Here is a 14955-nt window from a genome sequence, read left to right on the forward strand (position 1 = left end):
GTGATTGAGAGTTTTGCTGGATATAGTAGTTTTGGCTGGCATTTGTGTTCTCTTAGAGTCTGCATGAGATCAGCCCAGGATCTTCTAACCTTCATAGTATCAGGTGAAAAGTCTGCTGTGATTCTGATAGGTCTTCCTTTATATGTTACTTGGCCTTTTTCTCTTACTGCCTTTAATATTCTTTCTTTGTTTAGTACATTTGGTGTTTTGATTATTATGTGACAGGAAGTATTTCTGTTCTGGTCCAGGCTGTTTGGAGTTCTGTAGGCTTCTTGTATATTCATGGACATCTCTCTCTTTACGTTAGGGAAGTTTTCTTCCATAATTTTATTGAAGATATTTGCTGGCCCTTTAAACTGTAAATCTTCACTCTCATCTATGCCTATAATCCTTAGGTTTGGTCTTCTCATTGTGTCCTGGATTTCCTGGATATTTTGGGTTACAAGCATTTTGCTTTTTGCATTTTCTTTAACTGTTGAGTCCATGGTTTCTATGGTATCTTCAGCGTCTGAGATTCTTTCTTCTATCTCTTGTATTCTGTTGTTGATATTTGCATCTATGTCCACTGATTTCTTCCCAAGGCTTTCTATCTCCAAAGTTGTCTCCCTTTGAGTTTTCTTAGTTGTTTCTACTTCTGATTTTAGATCCTGGCTTGTTTTGCTTAGCTCCTTCACTTGCTTGTTTGTGCTTTCCTGTAATTCTTTAAGAGATTTTTGTGTTTCCTCTTTCATGACTGCAGCCTGTTGACCAAAGTTCTCCTGTATTTCTTTAAGTGATTTTTGTGTTTCCTTATTATTGGCTTTTGTATTCTCCTGGATTTCTTTCAATGATTTTTGTGTTTTCCTTGCAAGGGCTTCTAACTTTTGATCCATTTTCTCCTGAATTTCTTTAAGTATGTCCTTCATGTGTTCCTGTACCAGCATCATGACCATTGATTTTAAATCCAGATCTCGTTTTACTGGTGTGATGGGGTATCCTGGACATGCTGGTAAAGGAGAATTGGGTTCAGATGTTGCCATATTGCCTTGATTTATGTTAGTGATGCTCCTGCGTCTGCCTTTTGCCATCTAGTTCTCACTGGTGTTAGTTGGTGTTGTCAATGCTGGACTCACCAGTGTAAGCTGCCCTTCCCAGGTGGCCTCTGGTGCACAGCTTACCTCCTGCACTGCCTGGAGACAGGGTGTTGTTGTCCCAGCTGTTCAGACCCTGAAGCGGACACCTGAAGGCTCCTGCTCGGGCCTGCTGGATTCACTGGAACACACCGACTTCTCCCAGCTGGCCGCCTGGAAGTCCCACTTGCCTCTTTCAGGACTTGGAGATGTGGTGTTGCCGCTCAGGCTGATCTGGATCCGGAAGGAGAGAGGTCCAAGGGCTACCGCCAGAGGCCTCAGGACTGAAGCCTAAGCTCTGTGCCACAGGGAAGGAGCTGTAATCCTGTTTCTTTTGGATGGTTGCTAGGTGTTCCTATGTATTACTGAATGGCACACCAATATGTATATAGACAGCACTGTTTGGACTCATTGTGTCTTTAGTTAATGAAACAAGTAGGGAGAGTAGGGAGAGAGACTTATCAGAAGGTTCAAAGAAGAGGCAGAGGATTAGATTTCTGGTGGGAGTCCACACTTGGAAAAACACCTCAGGAATCAATGTGGCAGTTGCTTAATAATTTAGGACTAGTTCTGATCCAAGTATAAATCTCCTAGGCATATACCCGAAGGATTCTCCACCATTCCACAAGGACACTTACACAGCTATGTTTATAGCAGCGTTATTTGTAGTAGCCAGAAACTGAAAACAGCCTACATGATCCTCAACTGAAAAATGGGTAAAGAACACATAGCCCATCAACAGACTGGAATACTACTCTGCTAATAAAAAACAAAGACATCATGAAATTTGCAGGAAATTAGATGGAACATGAGAATATTACCCTGAATGAGGTAATCAAGGACCAGAAAGAAATATATGGTATTTACTTACTTGGAAGTGGACATTAAACAAAGTGAAAGACAACAGTGTGATAATACACAGAGACCTCAGAAAATGGAAAAATCTGCCATGCTCATGGATTGGCAGGATTAATATAGTTAAAATGGCCATCTTGCCAAAAGTGATCTACAGATTCAACACAATCCCCATCAAAATCCCAACTCAGTTCTTCACAGAGTTATAAAAAGCAATTCTCAAATTCATCTGGAATAACAAAAAAACCCAGGATAGCTAAAACTATTCTCAACAACAAACAAAATTCTGGGGGAATCAGTATCCCTGACTTCAAGCAATACTATAGAGCAATAGTGTTAAAAACTGCATGGTATTGGCACATTGACAGACAAGTGAAACAATGGAATAGAATTGAAGATCCAGAAATGAATCCACACACCTATGGTCACTTGATCTTCGACAAAGGAGCCAAAAACATCCAGTGGAAAAAAGTAGCCTTTTCAACAAATGGTGCTGGTTCAATTGGAGGTCAGCATGCAGAAGAATGCGAATTGATCCATTCTTATCTCCATGTACTAAACTTAACTCCAAGTGGATCAAGGACCTCCATGTAAAACCAGACACACTGAAACTAATAGAAAAGAAACTGGGAAAGACCCTTGAGGACATGGGCACAGGGGAAAAGTTCCTGAACAGATCACCAATAGCTTATGCTCTAAGATCAAGAATTGACAAATGGGACCTCATAAAATTACAAAGTTTCTGTAAGGCGAAGGACACTGTTAAAAGGACAAAACGGCAACCATCAAATAGGAAAAGGATATTCACCAACCCTACATCTGATAGAGGGCTAATATCCAATATATACAAAGAATTCAAGAAGTTAGACCCCAGGGAACCAAATAACCCCATTAAAAATGGGGTACAGATCTAAACAAAGAATTTTCACCTGAAGAAATTTGGATGGCCGAAAGGCACCTTAATAAGTGCTCAACATCATTAGTCATTAGGGAAATGCAAATCAAAACAACCCTGAGATTTCACCTTACACCAGTCAGAATGGCTAGGGTCAAAAACTCAGGAGACAGCAGGTATTGGCGAGGATGTGGAGAAAGAGGAACACTCCTCCACTGTTGGTGGGGCTGTAAGATGGTACAACCACTTTGGAAATCAGTCTGGCGGTTCCTCAGAAAACTGGACATGACACTTCCGGAGGACCCTGCTATACCTCTCCTGGGCATGTACCCAAAGGATTCCCCAGCATGCAATAAAGACACATGCTCCATTATGTTCATAGCAGCCTTATTTATAATAGCCAGAAGCTGGAAAGAACCCAGATGTCCCTCAAAGGCGGAATGGATACAGAAAATGTTGCATATTTACATAATGGAATACTACTCAGCAATTCGAAACAATGAATTCACAAAATTTTTAGGCAAATGGTTTGATCTGGAAAATATCATCCTAAGTGAGGTAACCCAATCACAAAAAAATGCACATGGAATGCAATCTCTGATAAGTGGATATTAATTAGCCCAGAAGCTCTGAATACCCAAGGCACAAATCGCATAACAAATGACTCCCATGAAGAAGTATGGAGAGGGTCCTGATCCTAGAAAGGATTGCTCTAGCATTGGAGGGGATTATAAGGACTGAGAAAAAGGAGGGAGGTAATTGGAGAATGGAAGGAGAGAAGAAGGTTTATGGGACACATGGGAGGGGGATCTAGGAAAGGGGAAATCATTTGGAATTTAAACAAAGAATATAGAAAATAAAAATATTAAGAAAGAAAGACCCTGCTCACTGAAGACCATCAATAAGAATATATGAGATGAGTCTGCTAATAATCTAGTACTTGAATCCCAAGTTAAATGGTCTCTAGAAGCCTCTTTATAGAGAGATAAGTAAAGCACTTTATTAAAGAACTCTTTTATCCTCTGTCCAAAAAAAAATAATAATTAATACTAAACTAAATTGTTGTTATCTATTTGCTAGCTCCACAAGTTCAATTCAAGTTGAGGCAATTCTTTTATGCTACAATTTTCTTGAAAAAAAACTGTCCAAACTTGTAGCATAAGACAATATATCTATTTTGGTACTTGTTTACCCTTTTATCATCATGAACAATAGTATCAAAATTAAAAAAAAATACAACACAGATTGAGAGGAACTCCTGAGGATCCATGCAAAGGTGATGCACTTTTGGCATTTTATTACTGATGGGCAAAATAAAATTCTGGAGTTTCACTATGAACTACTGATGAGTATATATCTCTGTATAGAGACAATCCTATAGTAACTGAGTTATTATTTAATAAAACAAAATAAGTCAAGATGTTGGGAAACTTATTGGAAGATCCCAGTGGGAACCAGAAGAACCTGCTGTTGGAAGATAGTGGCATGATGCCTGAGTGTTGTGGTGTTAGATCATAACATATTACACACATGATTGAAAATTCAAAGAAAAAACTGCTCATGAGATACAAAAATAAGGTTTACATATGATTATAATTTTATACAAGTATATTTTTTACACTGTACATATTTCTCCCAGAACCTCTGCCCTTCATTTTCTTCCCCTTCCTACTTTACCATAATCCTACTGTACAATTTCACTAATGCATCTTTATGTGTTTGCATACATAGTTACATACAACATGGGATATCCAAAAGCTGCTAAGAAGAGTTTCATTTAATGTCCATGTTTCTAAAATGGTCTTGATTTAAACAGTTATCTCAAATTCTCTTATTCTTTTCTGATATATTTACATCTGATACATAATATAGATAAATAGAAATAGAGATAGATATTAACAGAATATGTATAATTATATATATTACATATATTCATGTACATGTTTTTATTTACATAACTGTATGATTGATGAAATCGTTTGATGAGTTACACATTTTTAGGTATGTTTTTCATAATTTAGTTGTAGGAGATAATGCTACAATAATCTTTAATGTATATATATTTCTGAAGTATATTTATTTTTTGTCATTTGAGTAAGCTTTTCATTATATAACCCTGTTGTGTGTAATTTTCAAAAGCACACTTGCTCCTTGCCTGGTCTCCTTGCCAGGTGCTGCAACCCCCTCACAACTTAACTCTGAGTTCATGGGAAATCTAGTTCCACTTCCATGCATTCCATTCCTTTGGCTGGCTCTGCTAAGCTGCCCAACAACTGTCCCCTCTGAGAACACCTGGAGTTACTTGTTACACTGACTAACCACCCCTGAAGTCAGCATTGTTTTCTCATCTGTGTCGCCACAGATGAAAAACACTAGACAGTCTTAATATTTTAAAACCAGGCAGATAACACAACTACTGGGTGAAGAATATCCTGCCCCATCTTCTTTAGCCTCCACACCTTCCTGCAAAAGCTACAAACTATTGGTCCCAGAGACATGCATGTTTGTCCTTCCTATCCGCTCCAACCCCTGATCCAAATTCACAATCTTCTTTCTGTCCCCTTCTCTTCCTGTCTTGCCTGGAAATCCCACCTTATTTGTGGCCCAAAGATTGGATTATGCTGTCTTCATTGATCCAATCATGAAACAATTAGGGAACTAGATTTTAGTTAGCAGTTACTTCCCCTACATAACCCATTGGAAAAGCAAATATTAATTGCATATATTTGAAAGAAGGCTCTAAATTCTTAAAACTTAGCCATTTTTTTTTAAAAAAATCCATTTAAAAATCCATCACCACAACCACCATTTGTAAATCAATCTGATAACATTGTCTCAAAAGAGAGCAACAGTCTAAGGTCAGGGATCTACTAAGAGCTTAATCCCTGAAGTTATACCCACAGCATCTCCACAGGGCTCAGATAATGTGTATGGTGTGCATTCTTCAGAGAGTATTAGGCCTTGGTCCCCAGCATCCTGATGTGTGACAACTGTGCCTGCTCAGTCTTTCCTGTTCAGCTGGACTAGGTCCTTATCTAAGAAGTATCCTGCTCATGAATAAGCAAATTACTTAAGTATGGTTGTAAGTACAGGGGTGTCCACACCTCTCAAACAATGTATAAGTGTCCTCTCCACAGTCCCTGAACATACCTGCTCTAACCATGAAAGAGAGCTTCATCTTTCTCTTCCTCCTATCAGTAACTGAAGGTAAGGTGCCTGAAGTTTTCCAAATTTGAAGAAGAGAGAGGGACTGAGTTGACAATGACATCCACTCTGCCTTTCTGTTCACAGGTGTCCACTCCCAGGGTCAGCTGCAGCAGCCTGGTGCTGAGTTGCATCAGCATGGGGCTTCTGTGAAGATGTCCTATAAGGCTTCTGGCTACACGTTCACTGATTATTGCATGCATTGGGTGAGGCAGAAGCTTGGGCAGGGCTTGGAATGGATTGGATCTATTGATACTGGAAATGGTAATACTGGATACAATCAGATGTTCAAAGGCAAGGCCACATTGACTGCAGACCAACACAGCCTACATGGAGATCAGCAGCCTGATTTCTGATGACACTGTGGTCTATTACTGTACAGGACGCTGTGTTACAAACACATTCTGATTGTGGCAAAAACCCTGGAGGAGCAGGAAGCTTCCCTGGGACTGAGATAAAAGAAAAATTAAACTGTAGATTTGCTTCAAAATAACCATTTGGGAAATACATTTTACTCCCTCCCTCTATCAGTCCTATAGTGCCTTTTGTGAACTTTGTAAAATGGCATTTAAGAATAAAGTGATGTTGTTTTTTGATAAACCAAGAGTGCACTGTACCTTGTCAATCTCTTCACCAGTGATGACCTTCATTGTCATGTTTCTTACTACATAAAATAGTGAAAAGGGAAAAGTGTGATGATGCACGGTAAAAATATATCTAAATTATGAAGGGTGGGATCTTTTATTGCAATAGCTTGGAATAAAGGATAGTAGAAATTTGACGTTTAAAATCCAAATCACCAAGCTCAAGGCAAACAGAAACACCTTTCCTGGACTTAAGCATTAAGTGAAGCCAGGTGTGTTGTTAACCCTGGCTGTGTATTCCTTACTATATGTGGGAGAATCATCTGGTTATATGCCCAAGAGTGGTATAATGGGATCCTCTGGTAGTATCATGCCCGTGTCTGGATAACATTTACAACTCATTCTTTCTCACCTCTGGTAGAAGATTTTGCATGTTATCTAAAGGTGCATTTGGTAACTGGTCTGTTTTGTACAAATATTTAGTCCCACTACTCACATCATCAATATATAGATAGCATGCTCTCCTCACATAAGTAAAAGTTATACCACTAAATGCAAAAACTCATGTGAAAGGAAACCAAGTGGCTTTAGAACTCATAGAATGTGACCCACCTATTCATGCAAACAGGTTGTGGGTGCCTTGGACAGGCAGAGCCTAGAAGAATATATATCCTTCAAACCTCACGTTGTTATGGAACTCTCCTCTGCCTGACATACTCACAATCCTCACATCTTTCCTGACCTAAGAATTTTACATAAATGCTAACAGGGCTTCCACACCTGTACTGGGTAGTATCACTGGCACTTAAAATAATAGTGCTTGTTCTGTTTAATGAATTAATGCTAGAGTAGATTAATGATTTGATCACCACCAATCTAGGAAAGAACTTAGAACTGTAGATTGTGAGCAATGACTACCATCCTTACAAAACATTTGCAAAAATGAATTTTTTTGTTTTTGGTGTTGTTTTTTGAGACAGAGTTTCTCTAATCCTGGCTGTTCTGGAACTCACTCGGTAAACCAGGCTGGCCTTGAACTCAGAGATCTGCCTGCTTCTGCCTCACAAGTGCTGGAATTAAAGGCATGAACCACCACTTCCTGGCTCCAAAAATGAAATTTTTAATGAATTTATGTTAATAGATATTCATTCTAGTGGCTTTTATGTGTAAAATGTTATGGAGCAGTTTGAAGATAAGGGAAAACATTCTCTTAAAAACTTTGAGGTGAGGGAACTAGAACAATGACATCCTCACTACCACTGGCTGATGTGACTCTGAGTCTGGACTAGTGATGATTAACTTCTTGTATTCATTTTTGTCCTTAGCTTCCTGATATGATTTAATGAAAATTACTGATGAGTAGATATACATTCTTAGGACTGATTTTTTTTTTGTTTAAGAAAAAAGTTTGTTTTGTTATTCTTTTAAGATTTCGATAAGATTACAAAGAAAAACTGGCTGGCAAAATTGTGTGGCTTGCTCACACTTTGTTAATCTATATGAATTTGCTTAGTTATGCATGCATATAATCATTGGGTATAATTTGTTTTCTATACCTGTACTACATAATGTTTTTCCATATAAAGATATTAGGTAACACACTCTTTTTTTCTTTGTTCATAATAATTCATTAGAATAAAAATTAAAATTTAATCACCTTGTAATCTGTATACTGCTGGGAAGATTTTTGTTGGCATATATAAATTATATATGTGTGGGAAGGGGAAGAAAATAAAGTTGTTGGACACAGGTCACAGAATATGCTCCCTCCACTAACAATGTGTGTAGATGCATGTATGTAAATTGTGTGAAACTATGCTCCATTCATTCAATGAGTGAAGGTATATGAATGTATATGGTGTGTGTGTGTGTGTGTGTGTTTGTGTGTGTGTGTGTGTAGTTGATGGATTTGCTCATTGCATCTTGTTAATGTTTACTTTTCTTCATCCAAACTCTCTCTCTCTCTCTCTCTCTCTCTCTCTCTCTCTCTCTCTCTCTCTCTCTCTCATGTGTATGTGTGTGTGTGTGTGTGTGTGTGTGATTCTTTTCTCCCCTGAGGGATTTTTTCATGACCTTCTTGGGAACCCCAAAGAAAGACCTCATCAGCCTTTGAGGAATAAATTTCTTCATCCCTAGTCAATTGCTGACTCTTTGCCTTGACGTGCTTGAGTTTAATGTTGATGTGAAACTTGATATTTGTCACTTTACTTTGCAGGTACTTGTGAAATTCTGAAAAAAAAATCAATTGATAGTTTCATTTTTCTAAAACCTATTCCCTCTGCATGGAATTTCTCCTCACATGTCACTGTGATTCAAAGGGACACCCAGATGGACTGTAGCACTGTTTGAAGATATTCATTAAATAAATTCTCACCTTGCATATACCTGGAGTTTTTTATAAAAAAAATGTTGGTACTTTGAAATTTCAAATCGTACATTTAACACCACACATATTCCTACCTGTCATATCTGTCTTCAACTCTTGCAAAAATCTCCCAAATAGAGAAAAACATCTCCTTTTTGCAATCTGTAGTTCTGTTAGATTGGTTCCCACAGTAACATTTTGTCCATATTTATTTGCTTGCAATTGTTCACTACAGTGACTTTTTTGTTCTTGAATGAGGCAAGTCCTCTAGCTTCTTTTACAAATCAATACTGGAAACTCACTGGAACTCTTCTCATTTGGCATATCAACTTCTGTGCCTGTCATGTGTCCTGAAAAACCTCTAGACCCATGCATTCTAGTAGTCCATAGATTGGGTAGATATTGGAGTAGATCAATTCAAATCTCTACATCTGGGCCTGAGAGGACGCTGATCTAGTCATTCCACTAATTTCCAGCTCTCCCACACTCATAGCCAGCTCACCTGCAACCACCCATATTCAGAGCCTGTTCTACTGTGCTGTTCGTGTATGGTTAAGGGAGCATTCTCCCAAAAGTTACAGCTAGTGAAGTTAATGGCCAACTCTCATGTTCTCATAACCACAGGGCCAACTCTCTTCCGTGCTGTAGGCAGTAAGGAGTAAAAAGGCAGGAGGGCATCTCTTCTTGTCCATACCACAACACAGCAGACAAGTGGCAGGGCTAATTGCCCCATGCTCATAACCTAGTTGCCTGCTCATTGGCAAATTATGCAGTATATGTGGCCTGCTCTGCTGAGTGCGGCAGATACCCAGGGGCAGGGTCGTCTATACTATTCTACTGCCATTAAGGCCATATTTGCCACAATGCCCAGATTAAAGTAGAGTCAGTCCTGCATAACCCTCAGGCATCAAGTTCCTCCGGAGCAAAGCAGACCAGGTATTTCTACTAGTCTTTGCTGATAAAGGGAGGGTCTGTCTAGCCACTCATTGGTGTGCAAGCATGGACAGACTTACGCCCACATACCTATTACTGGTTGTTCTTCCATGTGAATTCCAGACTCCCTAAGGGATGAACTTTTCTGTTCTCACCATATTCCAACCTTACCTCTGCTTTTTTCCCTACTCAGTTTTCTTGTCTCAGGTTACACTCAAGGAGTCTGGCTCTGGGATGCTGCAGTTCTCTTAAAATCTGACCTACATTTTCTCCAGGTTATCACTGAGTACTTATGATATGCCTGTTAGCTGGTCCTGTTAGCCCTCAGAAAAGGTCTGGAGTGTCTGATATACATTTGGTGGGATGATGATAAATACTACAACTACAAATTCCAAAGACAGATCCAACATCCAGACGTTCCTTCAATATCACCATAGTGAATACCATAGTTATTGCCACATACTTCTGTGCTTGGAGAAGACATTGATACACTGAAATTTTCACTCCACGTATTATATATTGTTACTCCATACATGTGCAAATCATGGAAAGAGAAAATGTGCTTAATTACATTTGTGTACTCCATTACCAACCTGTTTGAAAAGTTTTTTTTGTTTGTTTTTTTTTGTTGTTGTTGTTTTTTGTTTTTGTTTTTTTTAGTTTCTTATTGCCCTGGATATCATCTCTTATCTTTTATGTCTTTCTGCATTAACAATAATCAGATAAGAATCTGTGGAGATAGTAAAACTGGTCAGATATTTTCTCAGAGATGTTTTAGGAAAATGTTCCAGTCCAGAGTCACTCATGCCTAGATATAGTCAGACAAGCTAATGTTCCTAAAAACAAAGATAATATTTCAATTTCCATCAGCTTATTGCTACTTACCCTGTATAGCACAATAAAGACATTTTTTATGAAACATAATTATACTGTAATTCTGGGCTCATTTCCATTGCAGAATTTTAAGATTCAGATGCTTCCTGTTCTTAGTCCATTTTCATTTCTCCCAAACAGAATTGTGACTAATCATCTTTTTCTTTGTTAATACAGGCCAATTATAGCAGTAAGTTCAAAACTGTTTTGCTTTCTGATAATCACCCATGTTATGAGTTGCTTCAATATTGTAGTTATTTATATCATCAGTTTCACTTTTCTGTATACTTATTGTCTAAGTTCTGACATGTGCATTGTACCTCAATCTATGAAAAAATTATCTTCCTTCCTTCAGTTGCCACAGTTAGTACCTACAGTGTAGGAAGAAAGTAATATATAAATCAGTACTAGGAAGTAGGGCTATTGCTTTCATTATCCTAAGTGTGCTCTAGTTACTGTTCTATTGCTGTGAAGAGACAACTTGACCATGGACACCTTTATAAGAGGAGGCATTTAATTGGAATCATAATTACAGTTTCAGAAGGCTAGCTTGTTATTATCCTGCTGGGAGCATTGTTCCATGCCTGATGTGGGAGCAGATGTTGAGAGCTAAAATTTAATCACAGTTGTACAGAGAAATACTGGGCCTTGCCACTGTCTTGCATCATCAAAATTCACCCTCAGTGACACACATTCTCCAACATAAACTCCACTACTTCTTCTAATCCTATCAAACTGTTCCCATAGCTGATGACTAATTTTATAAACCTGAGAACCTATAGAAGCCAATGTCATTCACCCAGAAGTGCTAAAGGTGTGTCCTCATTCAGAAAGGATAAAAGCAAAACCTTTACTCCTTTTCATTTAAAAAGTACTTTTTATTTTATTGACAATTTCTCTTTTATTGAAAATAAATTTCTTTCACATATCCTACACATTAACATAACCAGATTTCTAATTTTAGGAGTTTAGGGTAGACTACAAAACATAAGCTATTAAAGAAAGTTGGTCTTTTAATCATTTGGATTGGGAATCTCTATTGTACAAAAGTAATATCTCAAAACTTAATGGTGCAGTGTTTGTATTCAGCTTATAGATTATATAGTTATATAGAGTTATATAGTTATGTGAATACCATTACAATACTCTGAAAAATTTTGGATTCTATAAGACATGTATACAAGGCAAATATCAGGTATTTTTTCCTTAGGAATTGTCATAAATCTAAAGCAAACTTTTAAGTTTCCTATGACACAAACAGGACATTTGTTAGGTCTATCCCAGGTCATGGTGGAGACAGCATCTTTAGAGACCTGAACAAATGTTTGCTTACCAAACTCTGGCATTACAGTTATATCCACTTGTCAAATTTCATTTTCCCTATGGCAAGAATCACTCAGGGAAATGTTTAGTGTCCGATTTAGAACAATCAGGATATAGTAGAACTATGGATTGCTGATTCTTGGTTAGTTGAAATTTTGGTTGTAGAAATGGAGCAGTTGTGAATTAGAATGTGCCTGTCTGGGGCCTTTGATGGGTATAAGGACAAAGAAAAAACTTAAATATCTTACAAGGTTCTAGACAATCCTTAAGAAGCACACATGTAGATAATGAAAATTTGTATAGACCTGAAACAAATTATTTGATGAGCCCAAGAACAGTTTTGAATGAAGTTGTTATGGGTGTATAGGCTGTTTGTAGTAAAAAAAAAAATAGTACTGGTTGTAAACACAGAGCCAATGGGAATATTCATTAAAAATATGGCACCCAAGATCCTCATGACTGTTTAAAATTCATTCTCTTGAGCATAACAAAAATTGATATGAAAAAATATCTGACTCCATCCTGTATATGTAGGTGTTAAAATTTTACTTTAATCTGTGAGATAAGTAGAAGGAATAATAATAGGAAAATTGAGCCAGGTAGTGGTGCCTCCTGCCTATAATCCCAGTACTCAGAAAGGAAAGGCAGACTGACCTCTGAATTCAAGGCCAGCTTGGTCTACAGAATGAGTTTTAGGACAGTCAAGATTTAGAGAGTAACACTGTCATAACAAAATAAAAAGCAAGTAATAAATATATCAATTAAACATACTAGAAGAAATAGAAAGCTTAAAAGATACAATTGATTGAGTTCATTCCAAAAATTTCAACAGTGGCAATCAAGTTTAGCAATATAATTTGAAAGTGGAATTTGCCATGGATAATTAGTTTTTATAAAAATACATCCAGTGGAAAAAAGATAGCCTTTTCAACAAATGGTGCTGGATCAATTGGAGGTCAGCATGCAGAAGAATGCAAATTGATCCATTCTTATCTCCATGTACTAAACTTCACTCCAAGTGGATCAAGGACCTCCAGGTAAAACCAGACACACTGTAATTAATAGAAAAGAATACCTGGGGAAGACCCTTGAGGACATGGGCACAGGGGAAAAGTTCCTGAACACAACACCAATAGCTTATGCTTTAAGATCAAGAATTGACAAATGGGACCTCATAAAATTACAAAGTTTCTGTAAGGCAAAGGACACTGTTAAAAGGACAAAATGGCAACCATCAAATTGGGAAAGGATATTCACCAACCCCACATCTGATAGAGGGCTAATACCCAATATATACAAAGAACACAAGAAGTTAGACACCAGGGAACCAAATAACCCTATTAAAAATGGGGTACAGATCTTAACAAAGAATTCTCACCTGAAGAAATTTGGATGGCCCAGAGGCACCTTAAGAAGTGCTCAACATCATTAGTCATTAGGGAAATGCAGATCAAAACAACCCTGAGATTTCACCTTACACCAGTCAGAATGGCTAAGGTCAAAAACTCAGGAGACAGCAGGTGTTGGTGAGGATGTGGAGAAAGAGGAACACTCCTCCACTGCTGGTGGGGATGTAAGATGGTACAACCACTGTGGAAATCAGTCTGGAGGTTCCTCAGAAAACTGGACATGAGACTTCCAGAGGACCCTGATATACCTCTCCTGGGCATATACCCAAAGGATTCCCCAGCATGCAATAAAGACACATGCTCCATTATGTTCATAGCAGCCTTAATTATAATAGCCAGAATTGGAAAGAACCCAGATGCCCCTCAAAGGAGGAATGGATTCAGAAAATGTGGTATATTTATACAATGGAAAACTACTCAGCAATTCGAAACAATGAATTCACAAAATTTTTAGGCAAATGGTTTGATCTGGAAAATATCATCCTAAGTGAGGTAACTCAATCACAAAACAATACACATGGAATGCAATCTCTGATAAGTGGATATTAATTAGCCCAGAAGCCCTGAATACCCAAGGCACAAATTGCATAACAAATGACTCCCATGAAGAAGTATGGAGAGGGTCCTGATCCTGGAAAGGATCGATCTAGCATTGGAAGGAAATATAAGGACAGAGAAAAAGGAGGGAGGTGATTGGAGAAGGGATGGAGAGAAGAAGGTTTATGGGACATATGGGGAGGGGGGATCTGGGAAACGGGAAATTATTTGGAATGTAAACAAAGAACATAGAAAATAAAAATATTAAAAAAAGAAGATATAGAGGAAAACCCCCAAAAAGTTTTATTTTAATTATATATTAATTTTGAGATGTAACATATTTCTTTTTGTTATTTTCATGAATGTTAGCTAGTTATTGTTAAAGGCATTTTGCAGGTCATATTTATATTCTCAAATATGCTTGGAGATGCATGCTGATAGTCAAGAATGTATTTAAGTGTCTTGTTCTTAGGGGTAATTTGTAATTTCCTCGTAAAAATCTATGAGGCTTCAAAACAAAGTGGGATAGTCATTGTTAATATTCCTTTGTTTTATTTTTGGAAAAATGTTTTCAGACATTCCTTTCCAAAAGCCATATAGCAGAAACAGAGTAAAGCTTCCCTGTGCATTCTTCTGGGCATATAACCAGTTACTGTTGTTCTGGATGTCTCGATACAGGTAACATTTTTCTTATAACTAACATTTGTTCCAAAAAGATTCAGATTGTTCTTAAGAACACAAGTAGTTCAAGTTGAAGAGGAGGATAAACATCGAGGAAATCAAACAGTTCCTAAATGAAGAGTTAGAATGTGATATAATTGTCAAAAAGCCATTTTAAAAGTCTCCTTCAACTTCCTATTTTTCTTCA

At 37.7% G+C, this 14955-nt stretch overlaps 1 pseudogene; it reads left to right on the plus strand.

The window, feature by feature from the left end:
• The first annotated feature begins 6020 nt into the window (after positions 1 to 6020).
• Positions 6021 to 6471, plus strand: LOC127687770 (Ig heavy chain V region 108A-like; annotated as a pseudogene).
• Positions 6472 to 14955: the final 8484 nt, after the last annotated feature.

This window comes from Apodemus sylvaticus, chromosome 6 (assembly GCF_947179515.1).
Source record: "Apodemus sylvaticus chromosome 6, mApoSyl1.1, whole genome shotgun sequence".
In the NCBI taxonomy this organism is placed as follows: Eukaryota; Metazoa; Chordata; class Mammalia; order Rodentia; family Muridae; genus Apodemus; species Apodemus sylvaticus.